This window comes from Corvus kubaryi, unplaced genomic scaffold (assembly GCF_017639235.1).
Source record: "Corvus kubaryi isolate FWS band 111438036 unplaced genomic scaffold, C.kubaryi_AGA036_p1.0 68, whole genome shotgun sequence".
In the NCBI taxonomy this organism is placed as follows: Eukaryota; Metazoa; Chordata; class Aves; order Passeriformes; family Corvidae; genus Corvus; species Corvus kubaryi.
Window position 1 is genome coordinate 4,098,441 of NW_024582056.1, and position 15,483 is coordinate 4,113,923.

Consider the following 15,483-nt stretch of genomic DNA (forward strand, 5'->3'; position numbering starts at 1 on the left):
ACAGCTGTTTCCTAAACTACCTCCCATTTCACATTCTCCCCAGTGTAGTCTCTAACTTCTGTTAGAAGTTGAGTCTTTGTTCTTTTCTAACAGGTATTAGATAATTAATGTTTCCCTTTATCACTGGGTCTCACTTTTTCTGCTGCCAAAAATATCTCATTTCCTACCTGTGGTACAGTGGTTTAAAAGAGTTTCTTATCATTACAAATCTTTGTTCTTTGCTTTCTATATTCATTAAAAATAGCCCCAAAAACCCCCAAACTAGTTTAGTCTATTGCTGTGTTTTTAGAACAAATATATATTTCTTAATATTTAACATTTCCTCCATTTTTAGTTCTGTACTTGTCCTTTTAAATTCTAATCTGGGATGTGTTTTCACAATGTAGAAAAAAAAAATTCATATTAATTCCATAGAAAATATTTCATCCTTGTACAAGTGAAAAATAACTTTTCAAGTCCTTTGCCCTTACTGTGACCACAAATGCAAATAAGATTGGGTAAACCTGCAGCATGTGGCACCCCTAGTTACTGTAGTTTGTGTATCTAATCCTAAATATACGTCATGATTTGAGGAGATTACAAGATTAAAATTATTTAAATAGACTAGCGACTCTTAATTACCAGCACCCATTACTGGTGCTTTTGTTTCTCCTGCACTGAAAAGGCCTTATAGGACACAGAGGAGCACAACACTAGAAAAGAGGGAGACACTAAGAAGGTTTTGTACAACTTCCTTGTAAGGCTTTTCTGTATTAATTATGTAAGGTTGACTGACAGCAATTTCTTATTTATTACTTTTTTATTTATTACAATTCCATGTGTATGGTGTAGTTTTTTTTCTAATAAGATGGTTCTGGTTGCAACACCTTCATGGAACTCTAGCTGATCATTAAAAAATTCAGTGTTTGGGGATATATATGTAGAAGTTAGAAATCTTGCCTAAAGTCTTTATCCTAAACTAGAAAACCTGATGAACATCATCTGTTTCTTGTCTGATTAAATCTCACTTCCAGAGCCTTTTACATTAGGGTTTTATATATGTATCATGTGTATTATACACATATCATATAATTATGTATATATAGATTACACATATACAGAGTGTACACCTAGAAAATATATCTTGCTGCTCACATAGTGATAAAGATACAGGATCAAGAAGTATGTTTATTTTGTCAAGAGTGTGTCTAAACAGAGAGCTGTTCATCAGTCTTCCCAGGTTACAGGACTGACCAAACTAGGAATGTCAGGCAGGAGCATCATCAGTACAGCATGAAGAAGTAGTTGTTTCAAGCTGAACAATTCAACCAGAAAATACCTGTCAGATCATGTGCAATGTTCTATCTAAACTCCTTTCCAAGGAATATACACTTAGGTTAGCTGTAAGACCCATTTCTAAAAGTGAGATATCCAGACTTGGATGTCACTTTGTAGGATAAATTTTTAGAGATTAAAACAAAGGGGGAGCTTTCCAAAATGTTAGTACATTTTGTTTGATTGCCTTTCCCCTTACTCCTTTCCCCTTTTTACCCTTTTCCCTTTCCCCTTCCACTTTCCCTTCCTTTTTTCCCTTTTTCCTTTTGGGATAACTGTTATTAGGAAGAAAAAAGTTCACTGCATTAAACAATCTAACAAGAAAACATTTCTCTTACAATTAATGGCATCTGCAGGACAGATTCTCCTCTCAGTGCTCTCTCTGTATGAACGGCATGTGTATACTGTCTTACGAAACCTATTATAATTAAACTCTAAATCCATCATTCACTTTAATATAAACAGACAGTTGGGGAATATAAAATTAGGTGTAAAATCATGTGCTTTTCTAGGTGTATCAGAACCAAATTGATAACAACATAATCAAATACTATTTAAAATAAAGTTGAATTAACTGGTTACTCTTTCTGGTGATTAAGCTTCATTTTGATTGAAACACAGTAGTCACGTCACTTAAAAAAAAACCCCTAATAATTAACACCAGCATTATCAGCATTGTCACTGGCAAAGCAACATACAGCACAAGTCATAACAATATAAGAAATTGCATTTCCTATAGGGGATGTAGCAAACGTGAACTTATATTTCAGTAAAGTTCTGAAGCCACTTGAACTTTGTTTTGTTATCTTAAGAAGACTTCTTATATATTTTAAAACCATGATGATACTTGACTCCAGACCCTATTAATAGTACATCTTTCACTTGGAAAAAACTGCAAAGAATGCATGCTTTTGAAATATGCTGCCAGGATACATTTGGCACTAAAAAATAAAATTTAAGTGTAAGTTAGATGTGGGGAATTATTTGGATAACAGGAGTCCATTGTATTTGCACCCTGCTCTCTTCTTTAAAGTGAGATGAACTAATCTTATGTCTCTGCTCTATAACTTTACAAGGGCAAAAAAGGGACATAATTTTCTTCCTCCAGATTACTGTGTTATATGCACTTAGTGTTCATGTTCATGAATTCACACCATGAATTAATTCATGAATTCATGAATCACACCATGCATTAATGTCATGTGCTATTCATCTGATTTTCCTTCTAGCAGTGGCTAGGAAGGTGCAGAAAGGCCATGTTCAGGAGTTAATGCTCATATTGCCAATGTTTGCATGCTGAAAGAATGGTTTATTTGCCTTTCCAAACATATTTCTAAGACATTTGGTGTGTTGGTGACATCTTACCAAAAATGTGTTTTCACAGTTATTTTGTCTCAAAGACCTTCAACTATTCTACTCTTAGGAATAATCACATTAATGTCTATTGATCCCTTGAGAAACAGTAAAACAAAGCCACACTACAAGATGAAAAACGCTCAATATCAAAGTCTGTTTTGGCAATATTTACTGATCAGAACTATGTAGGGACAGAGTAAATGGCTCAAGAATTTACATAAAATTGTCTGTTTTCTGTACTGGGTAGGAGGCAATAAGCAAACCCTATATTGCTTGTCTTCTTGATTGAATGTGATAGAAAAGCTTAGCTATCCTGAGAAAACACTTTTGAAGGTAACCATTTTCTGATACTATTTCATCTTATGTAGTTCCCCCTCAGTTTAAGATCCCACTAGAGTTACTAACTGTGAACAAAGCTGGCCCTTTACTATCCTGAAACAGATTTTTTTTTTTATATCTGATTTGATCTAGTATCAGCAAAAGGCATCAGGAAGTAACTGATACAGATGAGACAGATTATCTGCAGCTTCCCATGCATAAAGCGCACACACATACAAAGTCTGTAGTCTTCCTACTGGAGCTTCATTGCCTCAGACAAACCTGTACACCTGATTCTTGGCCTACACTCCTGCCAGAAGGATGACAGCCATGAATTCTACACTTCGGGTGCCCTCGTCTTGAGTTTCTGCCTTGGCTGCTGGAGTAGGAAGCTACCTTCCAGGCCTCTTCCAGTCAGGGGTTCAACACAACTGCCATAGAAGCAGGATCCAAGGCTAACTTGAGAGAGTGGCAAGTTTTTCTGCCCTTCCCAGCAGCCTTTGAAGTATACCTAGGAGACGAATGTTACTTAGAATCACTCACCTTACACAGAACTGAAAATGGGCTGTGCTACCTGAGTCAGCATCTGTGATTCATCATCACCTACCACTTGCTATGGCTGCAGTAGCAGAGCACTGCTTGCTCCCCCAATGATTTCATATACAGATTTCATAGCTAAAATCTGTACCCATCAAGAGCCCAGAAAGCAACTGTGTATTAGGAAGAATCATCTGGCATCTGGAAAGGATGAAGTAGGTATCTATTCACAGCCAGGCATGGGCATATCACTCCTGTGATACTGCGTACCTTTCTCTCACCAGCCCTACAATAGCCCCTTGAATCAGAGCACAAACCAGATTTTTCCCATGATGTACTTGTGAAGGCAACAGCTCCAACCAGTAACAGCAGACTCCTAGTCATAGATGACATGGCTGAAGATAGGAACTTTCCATGTCCCAGCAGCATTCCTCAATCTGCTGTCAGATTTCTCTCTGGATTACCAAAGCACAACTGGCACATGAGAGAAGTTGGGAGTGTGTGTATGACTGGGCACAAGGACAATGTTTGCAAGACATACAGCAGAAAGAGTAAGAATTGGTGAACCTGAGTACTTGCTGCTCTGAATCCTCCCTCCCCTGCCTTTTTCCTGAGAATGTTAATTGCATGTCAGGCAGAGGAGACACAGGTCTCCAGATACCAAAAAATGGCAGAAATACTGCAGGCATGGCTACGGGTACACTGGCAAAGAATCGCCTGGTCCATTGGCAGTAGGATGGATGAGCCTTATTTCATTGTGTCTCCTCCACGCCATGTAAACATAGCTGCTGATCTGAAAATTAAGGGTACTTCTGGCAGTTGTTGAGCCTTCCTGGCTCATGGAACCACTGAAGTAGCTTCATCCTTCTTCTAACTGCCCATCAGTCCAGCTACAGCAACTAGACCAAACACTGTGGCAATCAGCCCAATGGAGCTAAGACAGGACCACATCCCTGTTGCTTTTATTGGTTGTTGGGGTTTTTTTTATGGAAAAGAGGCCCAGTAGCCATTCAGCCTATTTTTCCCTTTGTTTTCCCACTGTAAGAGTAACTTTGCTAATGTGATAAATTTTGCGGTCTGGTGACACCTTGCCCAGTGCATTTCCTCCCGTCTTCCCTGGGCCCTGCTTTGACACTGGTGTAGCAAGCCCACAGTCTAGGTCTGACAAATCAGAAGATGTCCAAGGCAAAGTAAGGCTTGCACTGGGAGACGGCAGGTAATGGCCTGCTCTCTGTTACTTGAAGAAGTCCATAATGGAGTTTCTGAGAACATTGAAAACTCAGGGGCGTAATAAAGGGAGAGGTGGGAAAAGGTCTTGGGGAAGGGGAACAACTTCATCAAGGAATGCTTAACAGTGCAGGTGTAGAGAGTTCCTACAGGAACTGGATGCAGAAAGCAGCCCAGGGCAGCAATACTCAGCTACAGCAAGGCTGGGGAAGAGGTAGGTAATTGTGTGTGCTACAAACCATTAAATGCTTTGATCTGATACAGCAGAAAGGAAATCTACAAATCTACTGATGGATTAACTACATATAATTCAGCAGTATGAGAAGAGTAGAAACTTAGAGAAAAAGAGCACTTACATGAAGTCTGTCTAGCACAAAAGGCTTATATTAAGATAGAATAAAAGTCTAATTAGGATTCTTGCATGTGACAGCATGATAGTAACCACTTGTGAGAAAAGACAAGTTTACAGATGTTTTCTTCTGAGATCTAGCAGTTTGGGGATTTCTTCAGCCCTACTGTTGAATCTAATATGCCATGTTATTGCTGTCATTCTTGAATTTGATTATGAGGTATCTTTTAGGATAGGATCAAATAGAATAAAATTTACTTGTTTGCTGAGAACCTGCTGTGACAGTGAAAGTAATTTTATTGTTTATGAAAAAGAAGCGTTCTGCTGTACAAGCCACCCTAAGTGGCTTAGGTATTTTCAATTTGAATCACATCATTGACATATTAATAGTTTTGCTGAAATCCATCTTAATATATATATATCAGAAACTACTGAAGATGGAATTTCAGGAGTTCTCTACCTCCACTGAAGTTTATTTCTCAGATGAAGTACATTAAACTCTATATCAGAACATAAAGGTGTAGACTGTGTTACATTTCTGTAGCACACACTTTTAGTCAATTTAGATATGGTTGAACTCAATTATATTAAAGTTTTTTTTCCAGCTGAAATGATCCTATGGTTCTATGTTTCCATGATTCTGTAATTCAGTGCCAGGTCCAGCAGCTGAATGGAGTCCACAGTGACTGTGCATCAAGTCTGCTGCCTCACTGCATCTCTCTGGAACCCATATTTGGGCCACAGACAGGAACTCGGCCTACTAGGAAGGACCAAGATAATTAGACAGTATGGTTTGCTGATGCTGTCTCATACCCAGTCAGCTCAAACAATCTGCAATAATCTATACAGATCTGTACAGATATATCTGTATACTCTTAAGTGCACTAAAACATGTCATTTATTTTTGTTCACACTAAAATAATTGGATGCTTAGTACTGAAAAAACACTGAAGTTTGGGTACTAATCCGGGTACTACCTTCAGATTAGGAAACACTTGATTCTCTTTCTACTAATTTTCCTACTTCTGCATGTCTTTCCCCTATCTGTGAAATGATGCTTAAAAAAACTCTTATTATTACAAAAATATCCATATATATAGATAGATATGGATACATATGCTCCTATATACTCTTCTATGTAATAATGCTCTTCTCTATTATTTTAACTTTCCAGTTTTAGGACCTAAATATTTTCTCTGGGTGTATTGGCAAAATAACTACCTCACCTTTTGTTAACTTAGGAAGTATTAAGAATTTGACCAGTAGGATTCTGTACCATCTGTACAGAAGTGTATGGCATTTAGCTAGAAGATGAAGCTTCTACAGATGAAATATTAGTGTTTCAGGAAAACTAATTGATATCTGTGAAAATCCAGCCTCACTGAGTAGTGACAGACTTGAAATTATTAAAAGCAAAAAAAGAGGAGACTGCAGTCAAGTCTTGTCACTTTTGCTTCCCTCTAGAGGGTTAAATAAAAATATTCAATGTTATAGTAGCACAGGAGCAAGAAAACCCACACTGTATTTATTAGGGCCTGCCAAAGATACGTTATTCGGTGTAATATGTCTCTGTATATAGCCTTGGAAATATTAAGAACAAGTAGACTCAATTGAACCATGTAGAAACTTGCATCCTGTTTTATGAAGAATTTGTCATAAAGAGTGATTCAGTGGTGTTCTATGAGGAAGAAGGTTATTATAAGATGGTTTTAGTAAAAAAAGATTGTGCTTACACAGAGGATATCTAGGAGAGCAGTGTGTATAACAGACACTAGAACTTTAGCAGCTATTCTGGACTATTTAATATAGAGGTGGATGTATAGCAGAAGAGCAGTCTACAAAAGGAGTGCAGTGATATAAACTCAGTTTTCAATCTGTTTGGCAGCTAGCCTTGAGCTGTGATTATTTTTAAAGGTTTTCAGTAAAAGTGGGTAAATTAAGTACAGAAAAATGACTCAAAAAATCAATGAGAAAGTTATCCCAGCCAATGGTATTACCTGCAGACTTTCTTACCACATTCAGTGACTTTTGCACCAATAAGTCCTATATCAAAAATGCTTTTCTATTCTGATCTTCATCATAAGATTTGCAAGGGCTGTTCTTTCACCAAGAAAGTCTACAGCTTTTGAAAAATAATTGTGAATATAATTAATGACGAAATTTAATCTAAAAATGAGTATTAAACCACAAAATGGTCAAGATGTTTTGGTGTCTCATGCTGACCAGTTTCAAAAGCAGTTTAGTACCTACGTAGAAGGGTTTGTACAGGTACCTTCCAGCTCAGAGTAAATGGGAAGCCAATCACTTAATGCAACTACTTTGAAAAATTGATCCCCAGATGAATTTAGGTAGCAAAATCTACTCATAAAATTGAAACATGGTGTATTTTACCCTTAGAAAACCTGGTATCAAAGTTATATGTAAAGAAATCTGAAGCAGATCTTTGCTGCTTGAGAGTTATGCTACTGTCAGTACCCGAACCAGCTTGTTTAGACATTCATCTTGAAATCTACCTTACAGCCTGCAATATCAAAACCTTAGCATATAGACGAGGTCTCAGTCTTACAACACCATGAACTAAATGGTGCATTTTCTAGGTCTGCTTACACTTTTTCTGAAACATTATCTTGTAAATTCTCACCTATGAGCAAATTGACTAATCAATAAACCATCTATCTGAAAACAGAAGAAAAAATAACTAAATTACATTGATTTTACTGGTAACTACTGCGCTATTCATGCACAAAACAAATATTATGGACTTAAAAATGATGGATATATCCTTTATATTTGCTCAAAGAACTCATAACATTTGTAGTCCTATAGCAAAATGTTGATCTTCTGTTGTTGTATAATGCAAAAATTCACAGTGCCATGCCTATGCATATTGAACAGAAAAATTCATGGATATAGTAAGTGTTTTGTTACCAACCATTGTCTCTCATACAAGTATCACATATTGAAATGCAATCCTCATGACTTTTGCATGAAATCACTGTTCCTAAACAAAGCCATAAGATTTTCTATGTATATCTGTTTTATTCATTCACATAAACTCAAACACAAATAGCAATTATTGTATATCTGTATTGTCGCTAAAACTAGCAGTGTCCTATGACCACAGGGCTTTAATCATGGGTGCTATCTCTTTTCATGAAAAACAGCAGAATGTGCTTCTGTCTTACCACAGCATGGTAGAAAGCCCAACAGTAAAGATGGAAGAAGGAACTTGATGTTTTTTTATGTTACTGGTATAATAAACAAGAGCTGTTTTAATTCAAAGGTGTGTTGGATATTAAAAAGTCATTACTTTTGCAGGCCAGATTGTGCCTTATAGCAAATTATATATAATATGTATTGATAGTGGTGGTTTAATATTTGTTGACATAAAAAAATGCACTACTAAATCATCCCTTGGGAAGTATAGCACAGCAGCCAGAACGCAGCCCTCAGTTACAGGCTGCCTTCCTTCTTCTAGTCTGAAAATAGTTTACTAAAGAATCTGCCTGATACAACAGTGGAAATGACATTACATATAATTGAACTAAAAGCTTTTGACTGCTTAAGTGGTGAGGAATTTCAGTGTCTACACCATCAGTTGATTGAGCCCTACAATTACAGCCACTTGAATTGTCATGCTTGATCTCAAAATACATGCCCCATCTTTTAAGTGTTAAGCCTGGGGACTCCAATGTGAGTATTTGCCTTCACAAGTGTGGAGTTACCCTTCAGCCATCTCACACTCACAGAGTGATGTTAACGTGACCGCAAGTAGCATGACCCCCCCTTGGATACTCTCACTTTCTCACCAGGCCTAAATACATTTTCTTTCTTACTCTCGGGGCCCCTAAGTAAGAGTTACGTTAAGGCCTCTCCAGATGGAGGTGGCGGTGTTTACATAAATTCCTATCCTTGGCTCTTCCCACACCTATTAGTTAATAGAGTCCTACCTTGTCCTTGATGTCAGATTAGCCTTTGCAGCCTTAAGAATAGGGAAAGCCCTGCCTCACCCTCTGTATACCAGAATCATCACTAGACTAGCAGGACAACACCTCCTTCCCATTTTAGATTTTTTTGCAAAGTTTTCTGGTTTTATTATTTTTCAATAGCACAGTGAGATTTTATTGCATGTCCTGCTTGCAATTCATATGTTAATTGGCTTTCAAATTGCCTGTTGTCAGAGGAATCTGCTGCTTTGCCAGAATTTTTGATTTGAGTTCAGTCTAAGGCCAGTACTTCTCTGTGCTGTATTTATGAGATTGTTTTCCATAACCTATTCCCCCCAGTTTCCTTGCAAAACCCTCAGATTTGCACATGCATTTACTCCTTCAGATATTTTGATAGTTCTAATTAGCATACATCTTCAACATTGTGCAATTGTCTTCAATTATCTGTTTCAGTTTTAGAGGTTTTTAAATTGCCCCTATGAAAGTGCACTGTCAACAGAGACTAGCAATAAAGGTAATCCTGAGAATAGCAGACCCCAAAATGCATGGTGACAAGGTTTGTTAATTACTGAAGTGGAATTAGAGTGTATAATTAAGATAAAATTATCCAGTTCATAGACGGAGAATGTCAGAATATGGCCCTTCAAATATATCACTCATCTATTCTGTAATTCTTTTCCTCTAATTTTATAGCATATTTGTTGGCTCAGTAAATGTCAGCTGCGAGCTGAAAACTTTTTTAACTGGAAGAAATGATTTATAAAAATGAAAGTGGTTTCAGTTACGGTAGTTAAATTCCCTAGAAATAGTCTGGAAATTGCTTGCTAATGCTGAGAACACTCAAAAGGTTTCAGCCTTTTAGAGCCATTAGTGATACTGCCTTATTAACTACCTTACCTCACACAGGTGTGAATGAACTATGTTATACAGCAGCTTTGAATTATCGTACACTCAGAAACTTTTTCTCAATATTGGAAAGAAAAAAGGTTTTTCAAATTACATAGTAATACAACATTTACCTTGTAATGTTTTGATAGCCCAGATTATGAGAATAGACTTTAATACTTTGTTTAGCATAAGAAATATTGCTGCCCTCTACCATTGGCAGCCGACTTTGTTGATGTGGTGGGATGACCTTGGCCATCTGCAAGACTCCTCTCAGTTGCTCTCTCAGTCCCCTTCCTCTAGGGAGGACCAGGGAAATGGAAAAGCATGTTGGTCAAGATGAGGACAGGGACATCACTAGCCAGTTATTGTGATGGGGAAAAACAGGCTCAACTTGGGGAAAAGTAATTCAGTATATTCCACTGGCATGCATTTCTTTCTTACTTCTCAGTTTGAGCGGCAGGTCCTTGCTCAGCCACTTCAGTTTTCTGCCTGACTTGTTTGATTCCTTACACATGGGGATGGACAGCTCTTGCACTCTAAGAAGTGCCCTTATTTTTAGTTGTGTCCTTATTTGTAATAAAAGTTATGTAACGTGAAATATTTTTGTACATTAATAATTTTCTTTTTCACTGTTTATCTGTACATCTTTTTCCCCTTTCATATTGGTAGGTAAGACTGAGCTCACCACATGCTACGTACGAAGTTCATTATACATGTGTGAACAATCTTACTGATGCCAGTGGAACAGCTTATCTCTGTAAAATACGTTTTATGTATAAACTCTTGAGATTTGAGTCCAAGTATTTATATTTGGATTCCACATAGGAAGAAAATTAACCAAAGGAAAATAAATTATTTCTTTAATATTTCCTTGTTTGATGGGAAATGGGTTTTTTGCAATGCATATGATGAAATCATGATAGTAGTTCCTTAGGCACATAAATCCTCATGTCTCCTTAAATTTACACTGTGTAATTGTCATAATTTTGAAATAAGTCTGACCAGTGATTCTTGTATATAATCAACAAATTGAACCACAATACTATGGTTTATCACATGGTTGATGTTTTAGGAGAGACGTTTGAAAGTGGAAATATAAACACTGGGATACATAAAATTAGTCCGTATGAACAGTTCTCTCATTTTTTGTGTCAGATCTTAGTGAAGATTGCAGCTACATTCCTTAGAAACATAGTCTGTAACATTTTTGTTTGAAAAATGAAAAATTAAAACTTTTCAGAGGCCTCAACTGAGTTTTTAAAAAGTCTCATTAAGTGGATGGTTGTACACTTTGGGTTTGTTTATTTCCTGATGGATTGCAAACATAATTAATCAATCTAAGAAATGTTTAAAGTATCTGTAGTAATTTCCATCAGTTGAAAGACTCAGCAGTACTTCATGGATAAACTTGTTTCCCTTCTGTATTTTAATTGGGCACTAATAATGTGCTAGTTTATAATTTAAGGGTAATTTCCATAATTGATTTTTTAGAGTTGCAACCATTCCACATCCAAAACATCAGATGCTTTTAGAAGAAAAATTCAATTACAAAATTCTTCTGCACCATACTTGACTTTTCTTAAGCAATCAAATGATAATCAGATAATGTTTAAGCTTTATTGAGTGATTTTCCCCCCAGTAATCTTTCAGTGCTCATCAACAATAAATTACTTTATGGAGAAAATGCTATTTGGATTGATAGTGGTTTTAATCCTTATTTTGTAAGCCAAATTACTTATTTTACCTTTTTTCACTAAGCAATATACTTCAAAATGCAGAAATCTCTATAATTTACTAAGTTAATGGCTTTCTCAACTCTACCCCACATGATTTTCTGTGGAAAATAGCAGACCTTAATTATGGCATCTGATAATGCTGCCTTAATTTGCAGATAGTCAACATCACTAGCCCCATATATTTTTGTTTTCCTGTGGAAAACTGTATAAGGAAAATAATATCCTGTTTAAGTATAGGCCTATTTTTGAGCTAGTAGTCAGCTATACAAGCATTTCTAAGGTTTGAGGACTATGACTTGTTGAAAAATTAGAAGGAGTGTATAAACATCAATTGTGACATTCAGCATTTCTCCACAATTCAGTGATCTTCTCCAGTTGTTCTGCTCTTTGGGAACTATGGAACATATGAATCCCGTGACAGTCATAATAAAAGGAAACACTGCCCTTCTGTACACTGGCTCTGGGGTTTTTATTCACAGAAGATGGAACTGAGAAGTGATGACTGGTTGGCCTAAAAGATAAAGCCTTTTCAACAACACAGTCTAGATGCTGCAAAAGACATGGAGCCAAAACATGGGTATTCCAGAAGAAAAATGTGAGAAGAGATTCTGTGAAGTGAGAGAGAAAACAAATGAACAAAACCATAAAAACCCTCACTTTAAATGCAAATTTTTAAATACAATTGCCCAAAGACAACAAAATTGCATGGCAGTTACTTGTTTCAGCTTGACTGGAGTATGCCACTTAAAGATTACCTAAACAATTATTTAACTGTAAGAGCGAGTCAGATGTAGACACAGAATTGCTTGCAGCAGTATTCCAATACTACTCCAAATAGAAGTTTTGAGAGGAGGGGATTTTATTTTTGCCCTGGATTTCACCTCATTGTTAAATGTTAGTTTCAAAGGAAAGCAATTCCAGAAATATTGTGTTGTAAGCAATTAAACTTTTTATTTCTAGGTATGTAACAATGTAGGAATATGACAATATATATCTATTTCAATGATATATGTAAGTATAGCAATTTACCCAAATGAGTATCTAGCTATGCTTTCTCATGAGACATTGACCTTTGTCTTCCTTTGTCTTACTGGAAGAAAAGTAAATATTGACCCCCTCAGTTAATGCCTGTAAGTCAGTAAATGCTCCATAGAACTCTATCACTGCCACCAGCCAGCTAAACTAGCAGTACAGAAACTTGGACAAACATCTGTATCACCATTTTCAAACATCTACTTCATATGGAGTAATGTATTTTTGTGTATATGACAGTCCACATTCAATATTTCATCTGCTTGTTGGAGAAGTGCATTTAAGTGGCAAAATATCTGTCTGTTGTTTTTAATAAAAACTTTTTTTTTTCCCCTGAAAATTAGTGTTTTTTAAAAGTCACATATGCTACAGAATTAAGCTTTCCTAACTTCTGGGTTGTTTCCAAATGCACTTTCAAGTAAAAATCTCTGGTTCAGGTATAAAATCATTTTAAAATCACAGGATAAATCTGCCATCATAACCTTTTTTGTTACTGTTGAATATAAACAAGGAAACAAACAAACCAGCCTGAAAATGGCTGTCATGACCTGAACTGTAGGGAAGTTAAACAATAACAGGTGTCCTTGCATTTGGAAGTAAGTTTGGATTTAGAATAAATTATCTCAAAAGTTCACACCTAGAAAAGAGACTCCAGACAAAATCCTAACCCATTTTTTGTGAAGCCTAAGTTAATAAATGACTGCATACAGAAATTCAATAGACCAGGCATATTTCCAGCTTCATCCAAATCTGAAAGGTTTATAAAACTGAATCCTGCTCTGTGATTAATACCCCTCACGGAAGTTCCATAAGCTCTAAAAAGTATATTTTTGCATCCTACCTGTTCTAAAGTTTGTACTTCTGAGAAAGATGGTATGTGCACTTTGAAATATGATTTCTTCAACTGGATTTTTGCTACTGCAAGTTTGATGAGACACATGTTTCTTCAAATTGGCAGAACACTAAATAACTGATTTCTGTACAGAAGTGCCCCGGCTGGATTACTTCAATGTGATTCCTGCTTTTCTTTTACATGCTTTTTGACAAGTAATCCACTCTTAAACTGCTTTCCAGAAACACTGTTCTTATCATAATGGTCAGTTTTTCAAATCTCCATAGTGTATGGATTTGTTTCCTAAAGAAATTTGTCTTAAAGATTTTTTTTTTGAATATGAATATTTTTGTCATTTTTTTCCTTAATTTTATAGTGCCTGTATTTAAGTTCATTATTAAGTCAGCCCTAGTCAGAGTAGTTTTCCTGTCATTCTTTGAGCCATGCAAATGACTGTTGTCCTCCAGAATAATTTCTGATAGGGTAATCATTTCTGATAGGCACTGCAGGATAAATGAACTATATTGTGGGGGCTCTTACAGACTGCATGTGTTTGGGAAGTTATTAATTGAACACCCTGGATTGCGAAAGGTATTCTTTAAGCATGGCTTCTGAAAGACTACTCAGAGTTCAGTATCATGTTATTATAATTAAACAGAAATCTTGGCCAGTGAGCTGAGTATTGTAGCCACCATTACTGACACAGGGCTATGCATATTACAAATTGCAATTGACAGCAACTTTTCCTTGCTGTTAAGTGTTGGAAAACACTTGTTGGATATTAGATTTCCTCATGAAATAGAATGGGAGAATGAATAAGATGCAATGGTTAAAGTAACACTTCTAAAGATGAAGAGTTCCTTTGAGGATGGGACTTGTCAAACAAACAGCAGTAGTGTGGGGATTGTATTATGGAGTTGTGGGGTTTTGGTGGCTCTTTTAATGAGACAGGGTAAAATTTTTATTAATGACTTGGGCTTGATTCTGCCTTCAGTGCTGTATCATGGGGATTTTTTTTTTTTTTTTTTGATGGAGTTAATCAGCATAAAGATGGAAAAATAAAATCTATGAGAATGGTTTTTCCTTCTGGTTCACTTATTTAGGTCATATTTTTAACAGAAATGAAGTAAATCATATGTTTTCATTCCACATACATCACTTTGAACTTATTGTTACTGACTCATTTGAAAGGAAAAGACTGGTCTCTATTGAAAACTGCCTTCTTTTGGAACAATTGGGGCTTTTTTTAAAATATAGCAAACAATGTAGCTGAAGTTCAGCAAGAAAATATAGAAAACAAAGACTTGTCAATGAGTAATATATATATATTTCTCCTTTAGACTTTAAAAAACCACAAATGTACTGTTAAAACCTTATATTAATTGCAAGAGAAGTCTTAGTCATAAGAGTGTTCTTATACCAGACTGAGTTTTTTGTGTGACACACTGAAAGTCTGGGTAATTTTTTTGGCAAGTTGAAGTCCCTTGAAAAATATTTTCACAGTTGAAGTGCTGACATAATCTTAACTACAGCAGTGTGATCATACAATAATTAAAATTTAAAAAAAAATCATTAAATAATCGATCTCCACAAAACAAAAACAAGTGAAAAGCATGTATCTGTACTTGCATTTCCTGAAGGGATATCAAAGTCTGGGTGCTGCCAAAGTGCACTATTTTTCTTGATATTTACTCTGCATAAAAGAAACTGATTTTTTTTTCTTTTTTTCAGCAACAGTGCTCAATTTCTATTAAGAGCATTGTATATTATCCTGTCAAGACAAAACATCACATAGCAGCTCCAGATATCTTTCTAACATTCTTTTATGGGTTTCTACTAATGTATATGTGCCATTAAGACAGACCACTCTGATGTAGTCATGTCTGTCTACAGGTGGCTGCCTGTGCACTGCACAATTATGTTGCTGAGCGTATACCAGACTTTTCA

General features: G+C 36.1%; 1 long non-coding RNA gene across 2 annotated transcripts in view; it reads left to right on the forward strand.

The window, feature by feature from the left end:
- The first annotated feature begins 663 nt into the window (after nucleotides 1-663).
- The window catches only part of LOC121674495, a 50,307-nt gene continuing 35,487 nt past the window's right edge, over nucleotides 664-15,483 (forward strand). For both annotated transcript variants that reach the window (XR_006019643.1, XR_006019644.1), the window contains exon 1: nucleotides 664-736. This is a non-coding gene — a long non-coding RNA (uncharacterized LOC121674495). The remainder of the gene's footprint in view (nucleotides 737-15,483) is intronic.